This window comes from Scyliorhinus canicula, chromosome 10 (genome assembly GCF_902713615.1).
Source record: "Scyliorhinus canicula chromosome 10, sScyCan1.1, whole genome shotgun sequence".
Classification (NCBI taxonomy): domain Eukaryota; kingdom Metazoa; phylum Chordata; class Chondrichthyes; order Carcharhiniformes; family Scyliorhinidae; genus Scyliorhinus; species Scyliorhinus canicula.
The window spans coordinates 50,640,407-50,659,032 of NC_052155.1; the positions used below are offsets into that span (position 1 = coordinate 50,640,407).

The 18,626-nt window shown below is 48.4% G+C and overlaps 1 protein-coding gene and 1 pseudogene across 2 annotated transcripts in view; one reads left to right on the plus strand and one right to left on the minus strand.

Moving 5' to 3' along the window:
- The window catches only part of LOC119972351 (actin, cytoskeletal 3-like), a 43,770-nt gene extending 33,234 nt beyond the window's left edge, over positions 1-10,536 (minus strand). For both annotated transcript variants that reach the window (XM_038808896.1, XM_038808893.1), the window contains exon 1: positions 10,467-10,536. The gene's annotated coding sequence lies outside the window, so the exon portion shown is untranslated. The remainder of the gene's footprint in view (positions 1-10,466) is intronic.
- On the plus strand, positions 10,534-17,736 carry LOC119972352 (annotated as a pseudogene).
- Positions 17,737-18,626: the final 890 nt, after the last annotated feature.

Below are 18,626 nucleotides of genomic sequence, written 5' to 3' on the forward strand. Positions count from 1 at the left end.
TCCAGTAATTTCCTTACCACTGATGTAAGGCTCTCCGGCCTGTAGTTCCCTGGATTACCCTTGCTACCCTTCTTAAACAAAGGAACAACATTGGCTATTCTCCAGTCCTCCGGGACATCACCTGAAGACAGTGAGGATCCAAAGATTTCCTTCAAGGCCTCAGCAATTTACTCTCTTGCCTCCTTCAGTATTCGGGGTAGATCCCATCAGGCCCTGGGGACTTATCCACCTTAATATTTTTCAAGACGCCCAACACCTCGTCTTTTTGGATCTCAATGTGTCCCAGGCTATCTACACACCCTTCTCCAGACACAACATCCACCAATTCCTCTCTTTGGTGACTACTGATGCAAAGTATTCATTTCGTACCTCACCCATTTCCTCTGGCTCCACACATAGATTCCCTCCCCTGTCCTTCAGTGGGCCAACCCTTTCCCTGACTCCCCTCTTGCTTTTTATGTACGTGTAAAATGCCATGGGATTTTCTTTAACCCTATTTGCCAATTACTTTTCGTGACCCCTTTTAGCCCTCCTGACTCCTTGCTTAAGTTCCTTCCTACTTTCCTTATATTCCGCACAGCCTTTGTCTGATCCCAGCCTTCTAGCCCTGACAAATGCCTCCTTTTTCTTTTTGACGAGGCCAACAATATCTCTCATTATCCAAGGATCGTGGAATTTGCCATATTTATCCTTCTTCCTCACAGGAACAAGCCGGTCCTGAATTCCTTTCAACTCATGGGGCTGGTTTAGCTCACCAGGCTAAATCGCTGGCTTTTAAAGCAGACCAAGCAGGCCAGCAGCACGGTTCAATTCCCGTACCAGCCTCCCCGGACAGGCGCCGAAATGTGGCGACTAGGGGCTTTTCACAGTAACTTCATTGAAGCCTACTTGTGACAATAAGCGATTTTCATTTCATTTCATTTCATTTCATTTTTCATGTTTGAAAGCCCCCCACATGTCAGATGTTGATTTACCCCCAAACATCCGCCCCCAATCTATGTTCTTCAGTTCCCGCCTAATATTGTTATAATTGGCCTTCCCCCAATTTAGCACATTCACCCTCGGACCAGTCTTATCCTCGTCCACCAGCACTTAAAAACTTACTGAATTGTGGTCACTGTTCCCTAAATGCACCCCCACTGAAACTTCTACCATCTGGCCGGGCTCATTCCCCAATACCAGGTCCAGTACAGCCCCTTCCCTAGTTGGATTATTTACATATTGTTTTAAGAAGCCCTCCTGGATACTCCTTACAAACTCTGCCCCGTCCAAACCCCGAGCACTAAGTGAGTCCCAGTCAATATTGGGGAAGTTAAAGTCTCCCATCACAACAACCCTGTTGCTTTTACTCCTTTCCAAAATCTGTCTACCTATAGAACATAGAACATAGAACAGTACAGCACAGAACAGGCCCTTCGGCCCTCGATGTTGTGCCGAGCAATGATCACCCTACTCAAACCCACGTATCCACCCTATACCAGTAACCCAACAACCCCCCCCCCCATTAACCTTATTTTTTAGGACACTAAGGGCAATTACACGGGGAGGACGAGCAGACTCCACACAGACAGTGACCCAGCCGGGAATCGAACCTGGGACCCTGGAGCTGTGAAGCATTTATGCTAACCACCATGCTACCGTGCTGCCCGTAAATCTCCCCTCTGCTCCTCTATCTCCCGTTGGCTGCTGGGAGGCCTGTACCCTTGAATCTTCCACCCTGGTAACCTGGAGTCTACCCCTCGGTAGCCTGGTAGCCTGAAGTCTTCCCCGGTACCCTCTGCCTATGCTCCCAGTTTCCCTCCAGTATTATCCAGTATCTCTCCAGTGTTAACTGGTTATCCCCCGAGTAAAGCCTGGCTTCCTACGAGTCGTGGCTGGTCTTCCTCGAGTCAAGCCTGGTCGTCCGTGAGTCAGGCCGGTGCCCCCAACAGTAAAGCTGGTCAACCCCCAGTCAGAGCTGTTATTCCCAAGTCAAAGGCTGGTCGCCCCGAGTCGAGATGGTACCCCCAAGTCAGAGCTGGTACCCCCGAGTAAGAACTGGTACCCCTGAGTCAACCCCCTTAATACATGGAGCCCCTCTGTAAGCACTGTGCTTACCTCCGAGATCCCCTCAGAGGGGTGCTCACCGGGTACTTGCCTTTTGAAGCCAGTCATGCTTCATGCCATTCTGACATCATGCCGTCATGAATGGATTATTTGATGAGGGGGATTAATTCCAGCATACGGGCCCGATAAAAAGATGCAAATATCTTATAATGATGTTCCTGACGGGGGGCAGGGAACGATCACGTCAATGTCCGTGCCGATGTAAAACGCAACTTTGCCTTTCTCACGATATTTCGTGCTTCAGTTGCCGAACCCGCCCGACACACACAGGAGCAGAAAATCTTGTTAAAATCTTGATTAAAAGAATCTTGTCAGACAGAAACTATGAATAGGAAAGTAATGCAAAAGAATGACTGGTATGAGATTGTGCTAAAGAACAGAAGCTTACCAACATAATGGGCAGTTCCCCCCCCCCCCCCCCCCCCCCCCCCACCCTGCACCCTGGCAGCAGATTTAATGATGGGTGGCGGTGTAGACCATGCGGTGAGAGTTGAAAAGTCGGTTTCCCACTGGAGTGAAATGACAGTGAGAGCATGCACGCCCGTCCATCATGGCGGGTCACCATTCCCACCAGAGGCCGGCATGAAACCGTTTTGGGTCCCATTAATGGGATAAACTTGACGTCGAATGTCACCACAACCATGGTTGTTTGAAACAATGCAGAGCTTCATGGTGGAGATCTCAAGTCTTAGTTTAGGCAGGTTCCATGATCAGCGCAGATTGGAGGGCTGAAGGGCCTGTTCTTGTGCTGTATTGTTCTTAGCTCTTTGTTCAAGGTGCTGCAAGGGAGTTGGGCCAGTGGGGTGAGCGCTGTTCCAGATCAGCTCATCTGGACAACTGAAGGGGAACCTCAGTTAGACCAAAGGATCATAAGATATAAGAGCAGAATTTGGCCACTCGGCCCATTGAGCCTGCTCCGCCATTCAACGTGGCTGATAGTTTCTCATCCCTATTCCCCTGCCCCATAACCCTTGATCCCCTATCTATCCCTGTCTTAAAGACACTCAATGATTTGGCCTCCACAGCCTTCTGCCGCAAAAAGTTCCACAGATTCACCACCCTTTGGCTGAAGAAATTCCTCTTCATCTCCGTTTTAAAGGATATAGTCTGAGATTCTGTCCTCTGCTTCTAGTTTTTCCTCCAAATGGAAACATCCTCTCCACATCCACTCAATCCAGACCTCGCAGTATCCTGTAAGTTTCAATAAGATCCCCCCTCATCCTTCTAAACTCCAATGAGTACAGACCTAGAGTCCTCAACCGTTCCTCATACAACAAGCTCTTCATTCCAGGGATCATTCTTGTGAACCTCCTCTGGACCCTTACCAAGGCCACCACATCCTTCCTTTCTTTAAAATAAATTTAGAGTACTCAATTCATTTTTTCCAATTAAGGGGCAATTTAACCAGGACAATCCACCTACCCTGCACATCTTTGGGTTGTGGGGGCGAAACCCACGCAAACACGGGATCGAACCTGGGACCTCAGCGCCTTGAGGCAGCAGGGCTAACCCACTGCACAACTGTGCTGCCCAGCACATCCCTCCTTAGGGATCCAAAACTATTCACAATACTCCAAATGAAGTCTGACCAGAGCCTAATATAGCCTCAGAAGAACATCCCTGTTCTTGTTTTCTAGCCCTCTCGACATGAATGCTAACATTGCACTTGCCTTCCTAACTGCCGACTGAACCTGCAAGTTAACCTTAAGAGAATCGTGAATAAGGACTTCCAAATCCCTTTGTGCTTCTGATTTCCTTAGCATTTCCCCAATTAGAAAATAATCTATGCCTCCATTTCTCCTTCCAAAGTGCATAACCTCACACTTTTCCACTTGTATTCCATCTGCCACTTCTTTGCCCACTCTCCTAGCCTGTCCATGTCCTTCTGCAGCCCGCCTGCTTCCTCAATACTACCTGTCCCTCTACAGGTCTTTGTATCATCTGCAAACTTAGCAACAGTGTCTTCAGTTCCTTCCTCCAGATCATTAATGTATATTGTGAAAAGTTGTGGTCCCAGCACCGACCCCTGAGGTACACCACTAGTCACCAGCTGCCATCCTGAAAAAGACCCCTTTATCCCCACTCTGCCTTCTTCCAGTCAGCCAATCTTTATCCATGCCAGGATCTTACCCTTAACACCATGGGCTCTAAACTTATTTAACAGTCTCCTGTGTGGCATCTTGTCAAAGGCCTTCTGGAAATCTAAATAAATCACGTCCACTTTCTCCTTTGTTGAACTTCCTTGTTACTTATTCAAAGAACTGTAACAGATTTGTCAGACCTCCCCTTGACGAAACCGTGCTGACTCAGTCCTATTTTATCATGCACTTCCAAGTACTCTGCGATTTCATCTTTATCTTAAAGGGAAAGTCAGGGAATCAAGAGGTGAAGGAATCAGTGGGAAGCGTAGCTGCTTAGGATTACAAAAAATCACGAAAAGACAGAGCTCAGGAGAGGTTACGATAGTCCCCATCTCACAAAATATGACACAGTGTATGGAAAGGCTCAGTAAACTAAGGTCCACCACACTAAGAAAACAAAAAGGGACAGTCAATAGGGAATTAAAGGTGCTATATTTAAATGCCCGCAGTGTACGGAACAAGGTAGATGAGCTTGTGGCCCAGATTGTGACTGGCAGGTATGATGTGGTAGGCATCACAGAGACGAGGTTGCAGGGGTTCAGGACTGGCAGTTAAACATCCAGGGATTTACAACCTATCGAAAAGACAGAGAGGTGGGTAGAGGGGGCGGGGTTGCCTTGTTAATTAGAAATGAAATTAAATCAATAGCACTAAACGACATAGGGTCAGACGATGTGGAGTCTGTGTGGGTAGAGTTGAGGAACCACAAAGGCAAAAAAACCATAATGGGAGTTATGTACAGGCCTCCTGACAGTGGTCAGGACCAGGGGCACAAAATGCACCACGAAATAGAAAGGGCATGTCAGAAAGGCAAGGTCACAGTGATCATGGGGGACCTCAATATGCAGGTAGACTGGGTAAATAATGTTGCCAGTGGACCCAAAGAAAGGGAATTCATTGAATGTTTACAGGATGGCTTTTTGGAACAGCTTGTGATGGAGCCCACGAGGGAACAGGCTATTCTGGACTTAGTGTTATGTAATGAGCCAGAATTGATAAAAGATCTTAAAGTAAGGGAACACTTAGGAAGCAGTGATCATAATATGGTAGAATTCAGTCTGCAATTTGAAAGAAAGAAGGTAGAATCAGATGTAACGGTTTTACAGTTAAATAAAGGTAATTACAGGCGTATGAGGGAGGAACTGACGAAAATCGACTGGAAGCAGAGCCTAGTGGGAAAGACAGTAGAACAGCAATGGCAGGAGTTTCTGGGAGTAATTGAGGATACAGTGCAGAGGTTCATCCCAAAGAAAAGAAAGGTTATCAGAGGGAGGATTAGGCAGCCATGGCTGACAAAGGAAGTCAGGGAATGCATCAAGGCAAAAGAGAGAGCCTATAATGTGGCAAAGAGTAGTGGGAAGTCAGAAGATTGGGAAGGCTACAAAAACAAACAGAGGATAACAAAGAGAGAAATAAGGAAGGAGAGGATCAAATATGAAGGTAGGCTAGCCAGTAACATTAAGAATGATAGTAAAATTTTCTTTAAATACATTAAAAACAAACGGGAGGCAAAAGTAGACATTGGCCGCTCCAAAATGACACTGGTAATCTAGTGATGGGAGACAAGAAATAGCTGAGGAACTTAATAAGTACTTTGCGTCAGTCTTCACAGTAGAAGACATGAGTAATATCCCAACAATTCAGGAAAGTCAGGGGGCAGAGTTGAATATGGTTGCCATCACAAAGGAGAAGGTGCTAGAGAAACTAAAGGGTCTGAAAATTGATAAATCTCCGGGCCCAGATGGGCTACATCCTAGAGTTCTAAAGGAGATAGCTGAAGAAATAGTGGAGGCGTTAGTTATGATCTTTCAAAAGTCACTGGAATCAGGGAAAGTCCCAGAGGATTGGAAAATCGCTGTTGTAACCCCCCTGTTCAAGAAGGGAACAAGAAAAAAGATGGAAAATTATAGGCCAATTAGCCTAACCTCGGTTGTTGGCAAAATTCTAGAATCCATCGTTAAGGATGAGATTTCTAAATTCTTGGAAGTGCAAGGTCGGATTAGGACAAGTCAGCATGGATTTAGTAAGGGGAGGTCGTGCCTGACAAACCTGTTAGAGTTCTTTGAAGAGATAACAAATAGGTTAGACCAAGGAGAGCCAATGGATGTTATCTATCTTGACTTCCAAAAGGCCTTTGACAAGGTGCCTCACGGGAGACTGCTGAGTAAAATAAGGGCCCATGGTATTCGAGGCAAGGTACTAACATGGATTGACGATTGGCTGTCAGACAGAAGGCAGAGAGTTGGGATAAAAGGTTCTTTTTCGGAATGGCAACCGGTGACAAGTGGTGTCCCGCAGGGTTCAGTGTTGGGGCCACAGCTGTTCTCTTTATATATTAACGATCTAGATGACGGGACTGGGGGCATTCTGGCCAAGTTTGCCGATGATACAAAGATAGGTGGAGGGGCAGGTAGTATTGAGGAGGTGGGGAGGCTGCAGAAAGATTTAGACAGTTTAGGAGAATGGTCCAAGAAGTGGCTGATGAAATTCAACGTGGGCAAGTGCGAGGTCTTGCACTTTGGAAAAAAGAATAGAGGCATGGACTATTTTCTAAACGGTGACAAAATTCATAATGCTAAAGTGCAAAGGGACTTGGGAGTCCTAGTCCAGGATTCTCTAAAGGTAAACTTGCAGGTTGAGTCCGTAATTAAGAAAGCAAATGTAATGTTGTCATTTATCTCAAGAGGCTTGGAATATAAAAGCAGGGATGTACTTCTGAGGCTTTATAAAGCACTAGTTAGGCCCCATTTAGAATACTGTGAGCAATTTTGGGCCCCATACCTCAGGAAGGACATACTGGCACTGGAGCGGGTCCAGCGGAGATTCACACGGATGATCCCAGGAATGGTAGGCCTAACATACGATGAACGTCTGAGGATCGTGGGATTATATTCATTGGAGTTTAGGAGGTTGAGGGGAGATCTAATAGAAACGTACAAGATAATGAATGGCTTGGATAGGATGGACGTAGGGAAGTTGTTTCCATTAGCAGGGGAGACTAGGACGCGGGGGCACAGCCTTAGAATAAAAGGGAGTCACTTTAGAACAGAGATGAGGAGAAATTTCTTCAGCCAGAGAGTGGTAGGTCTGTGGAATTCATTGCCACAGAGGGCGGTGGAGGCCGGGACATTGAGTGTCTTTAAGACAGAAATTGATAAATTCTTGATTTCTCGAGGAATTAAGGGCTATGGGGAGAGAGCGGGTAAATGGAGTTGAAATCAACCATGATTGAATGGTGGAGTGGACTCGATGGGCCGAATGGCCTTACTTCCACTCCTATGTCTTATGGTCTTATGGTCTTATTAATGGACTCTAAAATCTTACCAATGACCAAAGTTAGGCTAACTGGCCTATAATTTCCCGTCTTCTGCCTCCCTCCCTTCTTAAACAGTGATGTTATATTAGCCACTTTCCAGTCCTCTGGGACCTTTCCTGCCTCCAGTGATTCCTGAAAGATCACCACCGATGCCTCCACAATCTCAACTATCTCTTTTAGAACCCTGGGGTGTAGTCCATCCTGTCCACCTTCAGACCTTTTAGTTTCCCCAGAACCTCCTCCTTGGTGATGGTCACTGCATTCACCACTGCCCCCTGATTCTCCTGGAGCTCTGGCATCCCACTGGTGTCTTCCACTGTGAAGACTGATGTAAAGTAACTATTCAGTTCCTCTGCCATTTCTTTGTTTCCTATTATTACTTCCCCAGCCACATTTTCCAGTGGTCCAACGTCTATTTTTGTCTCTCTCTTGCCTTTTATATGTTGAAAAAAACTCTTCCTATCTTCCTTTATATCAGGTAAATAGTACCTGAAATGCTAAGACATTGGAGATGGCTCAGCGTGCGCTAGAAACTGCTTGCACACAGCTTGCATGGGCTCTGGCAAACCTTTGCATCCTTACACATACATGACTCCAGGGAGCATTGACCCAGCCTGGGGTGTCCCTCAGATAATGGTGGTATGATGTGGGCCCACAGGTTTAAGAACCACATCGCAAATAAACAACATCAGCCCTCATTAAAGTACAAGTGTACTATATTTACAGAAGTTTGATAACACTCAGTCCAATCGTACAACCAGCTGTGAAAACATCATTTTGTAATCTTGTTTTTGCCAACACTTCTTCCCCCCAACAAAGGCATACAAGAATATGGGCCAAGTGCTGGAAAATGGGATTTGAATATTTACGTGGTTATTTTAGCGGAGATGCGATGGGCCGAAGGGTCTTTTCTGGCCTGTGGCCCTCTGTGACTCTATGACTCTCTCTGCAGCAGTGGTGGAGGCAATATGCTGACCAGTTGGCCCTGTTGTCTTGGATAATTTGACAGCCACCTTCTGGAGACCCGAGGCCTGGAGGGCCATGGCTTACTTGGCAGTCCTTCCGTGAGGCAGCTGCTCCCTCTGCAGCCACAAAGGACCAAACTGAAGGGGCGACAGGCAAGGGGGTTGTGAAGGGCTGCACATCCTAAGTGAGTACAGAGCGGAGGTCCCAGGAGTTCCCAACAGCTGCTCCTCCTCCCATTGGACAGAATAAATAGTCTGCAGAGTGGCTATGAAGCAGCACACTCCTGTTTCCCGCCCCTGACAAAGGACTGAGATTGGAAAATTCAACCCAACATTTTCACATAGACCCATGTGCATATCCGTGTACAGCTACAAAGATGTATTTCTCTTTTTCCCACAGCTCTTACATAGAATCCCTACAGTGGCAGAAGGAGGCCATTTAGCCCATCAATTCTGCACTGACCCTCTTGATGTGGTAGGCAGGTTGGTTCGACGTTGATTGCAACTGGATGCAGGGAAGCTAGAAACAAACGTCTAACACCGGAGATGATCCAACACTGTTATATTTGACTATGAACTGCTATACATGTTCAGCTGTGGGTTGACACTCTACTAATCCTACTGATGACCTCTTACTGGCTCGACCAGAATGGGGTTGGGATCCAAGGGTTGGTATGGTGGTGCTGCGAGTGATTGCCCCCTCAGTTTCCACCCTCAAGCACTTCCCCCCCCCACAACCCTCCCAAAGTGGCCCATACCTGCAAAGGGTCCCCCCAACCCCGCCGAGCACTGGGGCAGCAAACCCAACACTCCGGGCTCTTTGCCTATGAGCAAAGATTTTTTTTTAATTTAGAGAACCCAATTATTTTTTTTCAACTAAGGGGCAATTTTGCATGGCCAATCCACCTATCCTGCACATCTTTGGGTTGTAGGGGTGAAACCCACGCTGACACGGGGAGAAAATGCAAACTCCACACGGACAGTGACTCAGGGCCGGGAGTCGAACCCGGGTCCTCAGCGTCATAGGCAGCAATGCTAACCACTGTGCCACGTGCCGCCCTCCCTGTCAGCAAAGGCGAGATTCAGATTTTGCCTAGGGGAGTGGGCCGGTTGCATCGCAACCTGATTGGCGCCTGGCGCAGTTCCCGTTTTTGGCCTCTCCCACCATTCACCGGCCTCATTTCGATTGAAGACGAGTGTGATGAGGCTGGACGATTACATCCCTTCTTTCACTATTTACCCTCAAGTATAAACCCAGGTTTCACTTCTTCCTTTACAGATTGTTTCCCTCAGCACTGCTCCCACTCATCATGTTGCTACTGCTGATGCCCCTTACACACATCCACCCCCACCACCACCCCATTCCCCCTTCGTCAATCCCCACAACTCAAGCCCTGAACCCTCTGATGTGACATGGGTTGGAAGCCTGTCTGCAGCAAAAGCTGTTGATGCCGTAAGTACAATGGTGATGTTGGAAATTAAAGGGTATAGTCCTCCCAATCTGTTAGAAGCAGTGGTCAGAAGATCCATGTCCCAGGAAACTTCCAGGTAACTCCAGTGCTTTGGGATCTTTGCTGTCAATATGAGGCCTCAGATTAATCCTTATTCAGAAGGACAGCACCTCTGACAGTGCAGCATTACTTTGGCCTGAATTATTTAACCGAGTCCCAGAGAAGGACCTGGACCAGAATTCAACACTTAGACAACAGCCGGCTTGATCTATCACCCACATAAGTTGAGGAGTGTCGGGGAGTTGCTCCAGGCCTATCCTATCAGGAAGTACTCCAGTTTAAATACTTGGGTATTTCCAGCACTAATTGTACAAGTTCTTTTCACATCCTAAAACAGTCAAACCAATGGCTATACTCCTAACCCTTCTCTATTTACCAATTTACATACCCCTCATCCACAGGAATAATATAATTGTTTCTTTCTTACCTTTCAAAGGTCAAGAACAAAGATGGCTGATTGGAAATGCAAGTTCGATTTAATTACCTGAAGATTGCAACACTAGACTCAAGAGGGAGGAGCCTAGAAACTTCAGGTGGAATTTGCAAGTATTTGTTTATCAGTGAGTCACCATGCTACTGACAGGAATTTACCTTAAGAAGCTGCCACTTTCATTCAGTTCCAGAGTTTAACCCTGTAACTGTCAGCGAGAACAAACACCCTGTTCAGGGAAAGGAATGTTCACAAGTTGGATACGATTGACACCATCATGTTTTTAATAAGAACACATGGGGGTTGGATTCTCCGATTGTGAGGCTCTGTCCTCATGCCGGCGTGGGAACGGTGGTGTTTTCCGCCCGAAAGTTTGGGACAAAACGGCCACCAATCCTCCGTGTAGCTGGGGGCTAGCATGCTGGCAGCTTAGAGGACCTGGCTCAAGATGCTGATACGGCCCGGAGAATTGCTCAGCCCGTGGCGGCGGCCGCTCGTGGACCCGACCTGCAAAATAGTGCCCCCCTTTAGCTGACTCACGAGCCCTGGACTACCCACCAACAGTGCCCCCAGCCCCTGATGAAGACCCCCTTCGCGCGGATAGGCCCTCCCCGGCCTGTGGCAGCGTTAGACTGAGTCCGCAGCCATCACGCCAAGTTCCCGATGGGTGAGACCATGAGAGACCCACGTCGTCAGCAACTCGGCCGGTCGGAGGCAGAGAATCGGGGGGCGGGGGCCTCAGGCATCATCCTCAGGCCATTGATATGTTGTCCCCGATTTGGTCTGGAACTTTGATTCTCCCGCCGATCGCGGAACGTGATTTCGGCTTCGGCGTCCTGAGAATCCAGCCCAGGGAGTCCACACCGAGTAAAATAAGGAATTTAGGTTTATTTACAATATGGTATATACACTGCCGATAGATCCCTACCATATTCCCTCTCTGCTCAGTGCCTTACTGGCTGATCTTTTATACAATGGTTAATCGAGTTCCCAGCCCTTCAGCAGAGGGAGCTCATACTCCGCGAGGACCACAGGGAAGACAATCATTGTAAGTCCCGTGCGGGATATTACAATATTCCTACAACAAAATGAATTACCTCCTTCTTTGTGATAAAGGTGGAGGCCTTGTGGTGCAGTGGTAGCTTCCCTGCCTCTGAGCCAGAAGATCCAAGCTCGAGGCTCACCTTCAGGCTTGATGGCCAAGGAAGGTATACCCATAACACAGTCAAACAGGTTGCGTATCATCTGCAAATCCTTCCAAACATGCCAATGGCTGGCCGTAAGAGCGGGAGAGACTCCTCGTCAGACATGTGTGATGTGGCGTGGCGCTCCTCCTCAAGCTATAAGCCCCTGGTGACAGACCAACGACCTGTTCCGGGAATTACAAGCTGTGGAAAAAGACAGAGGTCTGTCTTAGTGCACCAATAGGTGCTGGAAGAGATTTGGAATTCGTGACAATGAAGTCCATGATCTCCATACACTTGTCATTGGAGGCGCATGTGGAGAACCGTTCATGGAGGCAGTGGGCAGAGGACAAAAGAAGCCGGGGCCATCTGTACACTTATGAGTGACCCTGGACTAGTCCGAGCAGAAGAGAGTAGAGCCTGCTACCATTTGATTCTGGGGATTAAATAGCTAATGTCGCAGCAACAACAAGGGGGGCAAATTAGAATGATGCTGTAGCTTATCCCTCTGGAATGGATTTACAGAGCCACAATTAAAGCATCCGGTTTGGTAAATCATTTCCCTAGTTTTTATCTCTAATAGAAAGAAGAATTGATAGAGAAGTTTATTTATCTGCTCTGTCTTCTTTCCAAACCAACTGGGCTGGAATGAATCTCACTTGCTGTAATGTGAGCATTCTGAGGGGGGAGATTGTGTCATGCCGGTCCCAATATCATAAATGGAAAGAGGAATTCGCCAGGGAAATTTCAAGGAGCTAGGAAAAAAAGCTAAGAATTCGGACTTCAAAGTTAGCAAGTTCTGGATTATTCCTGGTTCATCACACTAATGGGTACTGCAAGAGGAGGTCAGTACATGGGTACTGCATCATCACACTAATGGGCACTGCATCATCACACTAATGGGTACTGCATCATCATACTAATGGGCACTGCATCATCACACTAATGGGTACTGCAAGAGGAGGTCAGTGCATGGGTACTGCATCATCACACTAATGGGTACTGCATCATCACACTAATGGGTACTGCATCATCATACTAATGGGCACTGCATCATCACACTAATGGGTACTGCATCATCACACTAATGGGTACTGCATCATCACACTAATGGGTACTGCATCATCACACTAATGGGTACTGCAGCATCACACTAATGGGTACTGCAAGAGGAGGTCAGTGCATGGGTACTGCATCATCACACTAATGGGTACTGCAAGAGGAGACCAGAGGAGTTCTGGATTATTCCTGGTTCATCACACTAATGGGCACTGCAAGAGGAGATCAGTGCATGGGTACTGCATCATCACACTAATGGGTACTGCATCATCACACTAATGGGTACTGCATCATCACACTAATGGGCACTGCATCATCACACTAATGGGTACTGCATCATCACACTAATGGGTACTGCATCATCACACTAATGGGTACTGCAAGAGGAGGTCAGTGCATGGGTACTGCATCATCACACTAATGGGTACTGCATCATCACACTAATGGGTACTGCATCATCACGCTAATGGGTACTGCATCATCACACTAATGGGTATGCATCATCACACTAATGGGTACTGCAAGAGGAGGTCAGTGCAGATGAATGTGTGGCTGGAAAGATGATTTTTAAAAAATAATTTCATAGGATCCGGGGGTCACGAGCTAGGCCAGCGTTTGCTGCCCTCTGACTAAATGTTCCCACTGGGTAACATGGCACCAGGTCAACGAGGTTGACAACAGGTTTGGCCAAATGAGAATCAGTTCAGGGGATCCCTCTAAGAGTGCAAATATAAGTATAATCCCCCCCCCCAGGGAAGAGGGCCATGCCTGAGCAGTGCACCCTGCCACTCCCCTGGCACAGGTTGGCACTGTCAGGTTTGGACTGTCAGGTTGGTACTTACCAACCTGGCAGTGCCATACTGTACCAGGGGGCAATGACAGGGGCCGGAATGTGGCAACTAGGGGCTTTTCACATTAACTTCATTGAAGCCTACTTGTGACAATAAGCGATTATTGTTATTAGGTATTGGTGGGAGCCCCATTGGAGGGGGGGTGCGGTTTCTGTTCATGTGTGGTAGGGGGAGGGTGGGCATTAAGGGAGGAGAGAATGCCGGCGATCCATCCGCTGCGGTTGGAAGGGGGAGGGGGTGGAAATGCCGGAGATGCTTGTCCGAAGGAGTGGAATGCCATTAATGATTGTCAAGGAGATGGGTGGGGAATGCGGCAATGATAGTCAGGGGGAGCCCCCAATAATTGTCCAGGGTGAGGGGCGGAATGCCCCCGATACCTCCGTGGTGAGGGAGGGGGGTGTATTTTCAGTTCTGATCACCGTGCGCCCTTTAATTTCTGTGGAGCCGGTTGCCAGCACAATCAGGTCCCGCCCCACCAGAATAACGGACTAAACCACACCCACTCATTTGTTTTCTTTAAAGAGGCTCAAGACCTGGAGTGAAAACAGGTCTGTGCAACTGGAGAGCTACACAGCAGCTTTCAGTCTGAGCTTCACACTTTGCCAAATTCTGGCAAGGTTCTGCCCACTGGTGGAATTCTCCTGAGCCCCTCTGGTGTGTTTGATGGCAGACATGTTGGGAGAATAAGGCGGGAGGCCAGGAAATCGGTTACATGCAGACATGAGCTTACAGCAGGACTTCCGTCAGTGCCCACCATGGCTGGTCAGAAAACCCGCCAGAGACCATAATCTCGTTATTGGGATGAAAATTAATGCCTGACCCTCACCACCCCCACACACCCACCCCCCATGCCAGGGTCTCCACGGTACTGGCGGGGGAACATGCCAGCGTGAAACACTTCCGGAACAATGTGGCGTGCAGATGTCGAGACTCATCTGAACAAAGCGTGGGGCTGCCTCAGGAGTTCCAGCCTGAAACAGCACAGCAGTGGGTCGGGAGTCAGGGGAGCATCTGCAGGTCGACATTCCAGATTATGTGTCCTGGAGGAGAGTCCACCTTACAGTCTCAGAATGGGCCAGGAGATCCACTTTCTTTCTCAGGAGGTCCATCTTAAGGCCTCAAAGTGCTCCAGGAGATAGATCTTCATTTTCAGGAGGTCCACTTCTTTCTTCAGTGATGTTGCACGCTTTTCAATATGGCGCCCAGGCACGAGGGCAGACTACACGCTATCAGGCATGCCATGCCACTGCATACAGTGTGAAACACCCAGTGCTTAATTTGCAAGGTCAGGGCTGGAAGATTTGGCGCGTTATCAAGGCAGTCGCTGCAACAGGAAACATTTCACTTGCCCGCACCTGCCACGGCACTTACTTTCAAAATGGGAGAATTCTGCCCACTCTCTTTTCGTTAGGTGTCTGAATTAACCCCTTGCTGCCCAGTATTGTCGACTTCAGCTTGGCTGTTGTATTTTATACTTCAATACATGTTCATCGGTTTAGATTCTATATTCCATAAATTTCCCAGTTGGAGGGGTTCTAATCCTACAGTGGCTTAAATGTTGAGTAAAACACAAGCTTCAAGCCTGCATTTGCTGGCTGCAGATTTGCCTTGGCAATTTTACCACCGGCAGATTCATTGTTAGTCTCAGTCAGAGGGCCTGCAGCCCTGAAGCTGCCAGGAGATATGGTCACTGCTGAGGAATGCAGGAGTCATCAGGAGGAACATAGAACTAAGGAGTAGGAGTAGGCCGTTGAAGCCAGTTCCACCATTCGCGAAGAGTTATGATGAAAAAATGTCAGTGTTGGAGGAGGATATCCCTCTGGAAAGATCATTGGAACTGCCATGGCCACTCTTTAGGCAATGAAGCCTCTGGGGCGCAATGCTCCCAAAGAGAGAGAAACAGCTGACGCCGGAGTGAAACCCGGAGTGTTTCACTCCGGCGTCGGAGGCCGCTCCTCGCCCCCTATTCTCCCCCCCCAAGGGGGCTAGGCGCAGCGGTGCGTGAATTTCGCGCGCCAGGCCTTGACGCTTGCGTCAAAGCGGCGCGCCAGGAATGACGCGGCCGGCGGCGCCTAAGTGACGTCAGCCACGCATGCACAGGTTGGCCGGCGCCAACCCGCGCATGCACGGTTGCCGTCTTCCCCTCCGCTGCCCCGCAAGACATGGCGGCTTGATCTTGCGGGGCGGCGGAGGGGAAAGAGTGCACCGATCACGGGCCAGACACCTCCTGAGCACGCCCGTGGTGCTCGATCCTCCCTCCGCCCCCCACAGGCCCCACACTCACCGGTCGCGCGCTGTTCACGCCGGCAGCGACCAGGTGTGGTTGGCGCCGACGTGAACCGGTCGGGTTCGGCAGGCCGCTCGGCCCAATCGGGTCGGAGAATCGCCGGTCGCCGTTAGAAACGGCGAGCGGCGATTCTCCGAGCGGCCTGCCACAAAACGCGACACGCCATTTTGGGGGGGGTAGGAGAATCGCGGGAGGTGCCAGAGCAGCATGGCGTGATTTGCCCGGCCCTCCCGCGATTCTCCCACCTGGCGTGGGGGGGGCGGAGAATCGTGCCCCTGGTTTCAATGACCCCTGGGCTGCTACTGGGTGGCCAGCCTCCATTTAGATCTTGATCTCTTCTGGAAACAGAGAGTGTTCCCTCTCTTCCCCGTACCCTCCCCATTAGAAAAATGCTTGCAGGTCCATAAAATGGTCTCAGTAGGGCATTTAATTATTGCTAAGCTGCTATTCGCCCATTTGGAGTGAGCAGCCACTCTACACCCAGCCCTGCTGTTGGGAAAATGACCCAGCATTGGGTCCACATCAGGGACCAACGTCTGCAGTAATGTGATCTACGATTTTACTGGTTCCCCAACCATCCAGCCTCCCACCCAGGGGTCAGTGAAATTCTACTGAGCCAGCACGGAAAAGGGCACAGTTACACCTGTGAAGATTAAGTTGGGAATAGGCCAATTGATGTGATTTGACAATGATGGATTAGAAACAGCTATTCAAAGGTAAATCAGTGTCAGAGAAGTGGGAGGCATCCCATAGAATCCATAGAATCCCTAGAGTACAAAAGGTGGCCGTTTGGCATATCAATTGTGCACCGATCCTCAGAAAGAGCACCCTACCTAGGCTCACTCCCCCATCCTATTCCCGTAACCCCACACAGTGATCATGGCCAATCCACCTAACCTGTACATTTTTGGACACGAACGGGAAATTTAGCATGGCCAATCCACCTAATGTGCATATCTTTGGACTGGGGGAGGAAACTGGAGCACAGGGAGGAAACTCATACAGTTGAGGGGGAGAACATTCAAAATCCACATGGACAGTCACCCAAGGCCAGAATCGAACCCTGGCCCCTGGCACTGTGAGGCTAACCACTGTGCCACCATGCCACATTCTTGGAAGAAAAAGAGTGTATTCAGCCAAATGTGTTCCCAGAGGAGAACATGACTCCAGGGCTGTCAAAGTGTAGATAGAGTAGTATAGCATTAAAAAAAACATTATTCTTATGTCAAATACCATTTGTTGTCTAGATGGATTTCAGCAGGACTTTTGATAAGGAAGGTTGTTGTCTCCCAGGCCCCGGTTCCACCGCACTGCCCCTCTTCCAGGTCAAATGCATCATGAAGAATTGTTCCGAAGTCTCCAGCATCAGCCAGGACATGCTCTTCCTGACCGCCAAGGCCACGGAATTATTTGTACAACTTTCCAAATTCACGTACAAAAGCAGCAGTTCAGGAAGAAAGAAACTACAGTGACCTGGCTGACTGTGTGGAGAACTCTGAAATATGCTCTGAAACAGTATCTGGCTGATATCTTGCCAAAGAAGATCTTGGCAAGCGAATGCATCAAGATGCTTGTGGAGGAGAAAGAAGGAGGAGGTGGTGATGGGGAAGGCGTCAATGACGGAAATGATGAGGAAGATGAGGAGGAGGACAATGAGGGGGAGGAAGAAGAGAACGAGTCCTAAAAGAAGTTAGAAAGTGCTTTTTCACTGTACCAGCATCTTGCTGCCATTGCCCAAAGACAGCAAGAGGAAACCACAAAGCCTAAGACTATTGTGAATTTCAGACAAACCTACATAGCCACAATTTGTAAATTGCAGAATGTAGACAACTGTGAAGAACTGAAAAATGATGAAATAGGAAGTCTAGTGTTAGTGTTAATAGTTCCTTCAGACCAATGATGCTGTATTACCTTGAGAAGATATCCGGTTTTTTTCCTTCCTGGTATTGTTATTGGTAAATATTAGAATTAACTTGGTATGATGTTGTATATATGTGAAATATACTTTTGTATGCTTGGAAAAATAAAGAGAAAAGTAAGAGTCCATGGAATCATAGAACATAGAATTTATCATAGAACATAGAATTTATAGTGCGGAAGGAGGCCATTCGGCCCATCGAGTCTGCAATGGCCCTTGGAAAGAGCACCCCACTTAAGCCACGCACCTCCACCCTATCCCCAGAACCCAGTAACCGCACCTTACCTTTTTTGGACACCAAGGGCAATTTAGCATGGTCAATCCACCTAACCTGCACATCTTTGGACTGTGGGAGGAAACCGGAGCACCCGGAGGAAACCCACGCAGACACGGGGAGAGTGTGCAGACTCCGCCCAGACAGTGTGACCCAAGCCGGGAATCGAACCTAGGACCCTGGTGCTGTGAAGCAATCGTGATAACCACTGTGTTACCGTGCTGTCCCCAAGGCATGTGACAAATTGGTTCCAAAGTGAGTCCAGAGGCAGGAAGCAAAGCGGAGTGATTGCTGGGTGTTTTTCTGACTGTAAGAATCCATCCTGTTTATTTCCTTTGCTCCCATTTTCTTTTCATTTCTTTTATTATTTTTGGTCCATGGATCCATATTTGTGATGTGCCTTTAAGCAGAGGACTCAAGCTTATCAGGACAGCGTGCTCCAAAGTTTTGTATTTTGGAGCGCAGAAACAGACTCATCGGTGCCGAGTGAATCTTAGGAACCAGCTTTGGAGGAAGTTAGGACATAGAACATCGAACATTACAACGCAGTACAGGCCCTTCGGCCCTCAATGTTACGCCGACCT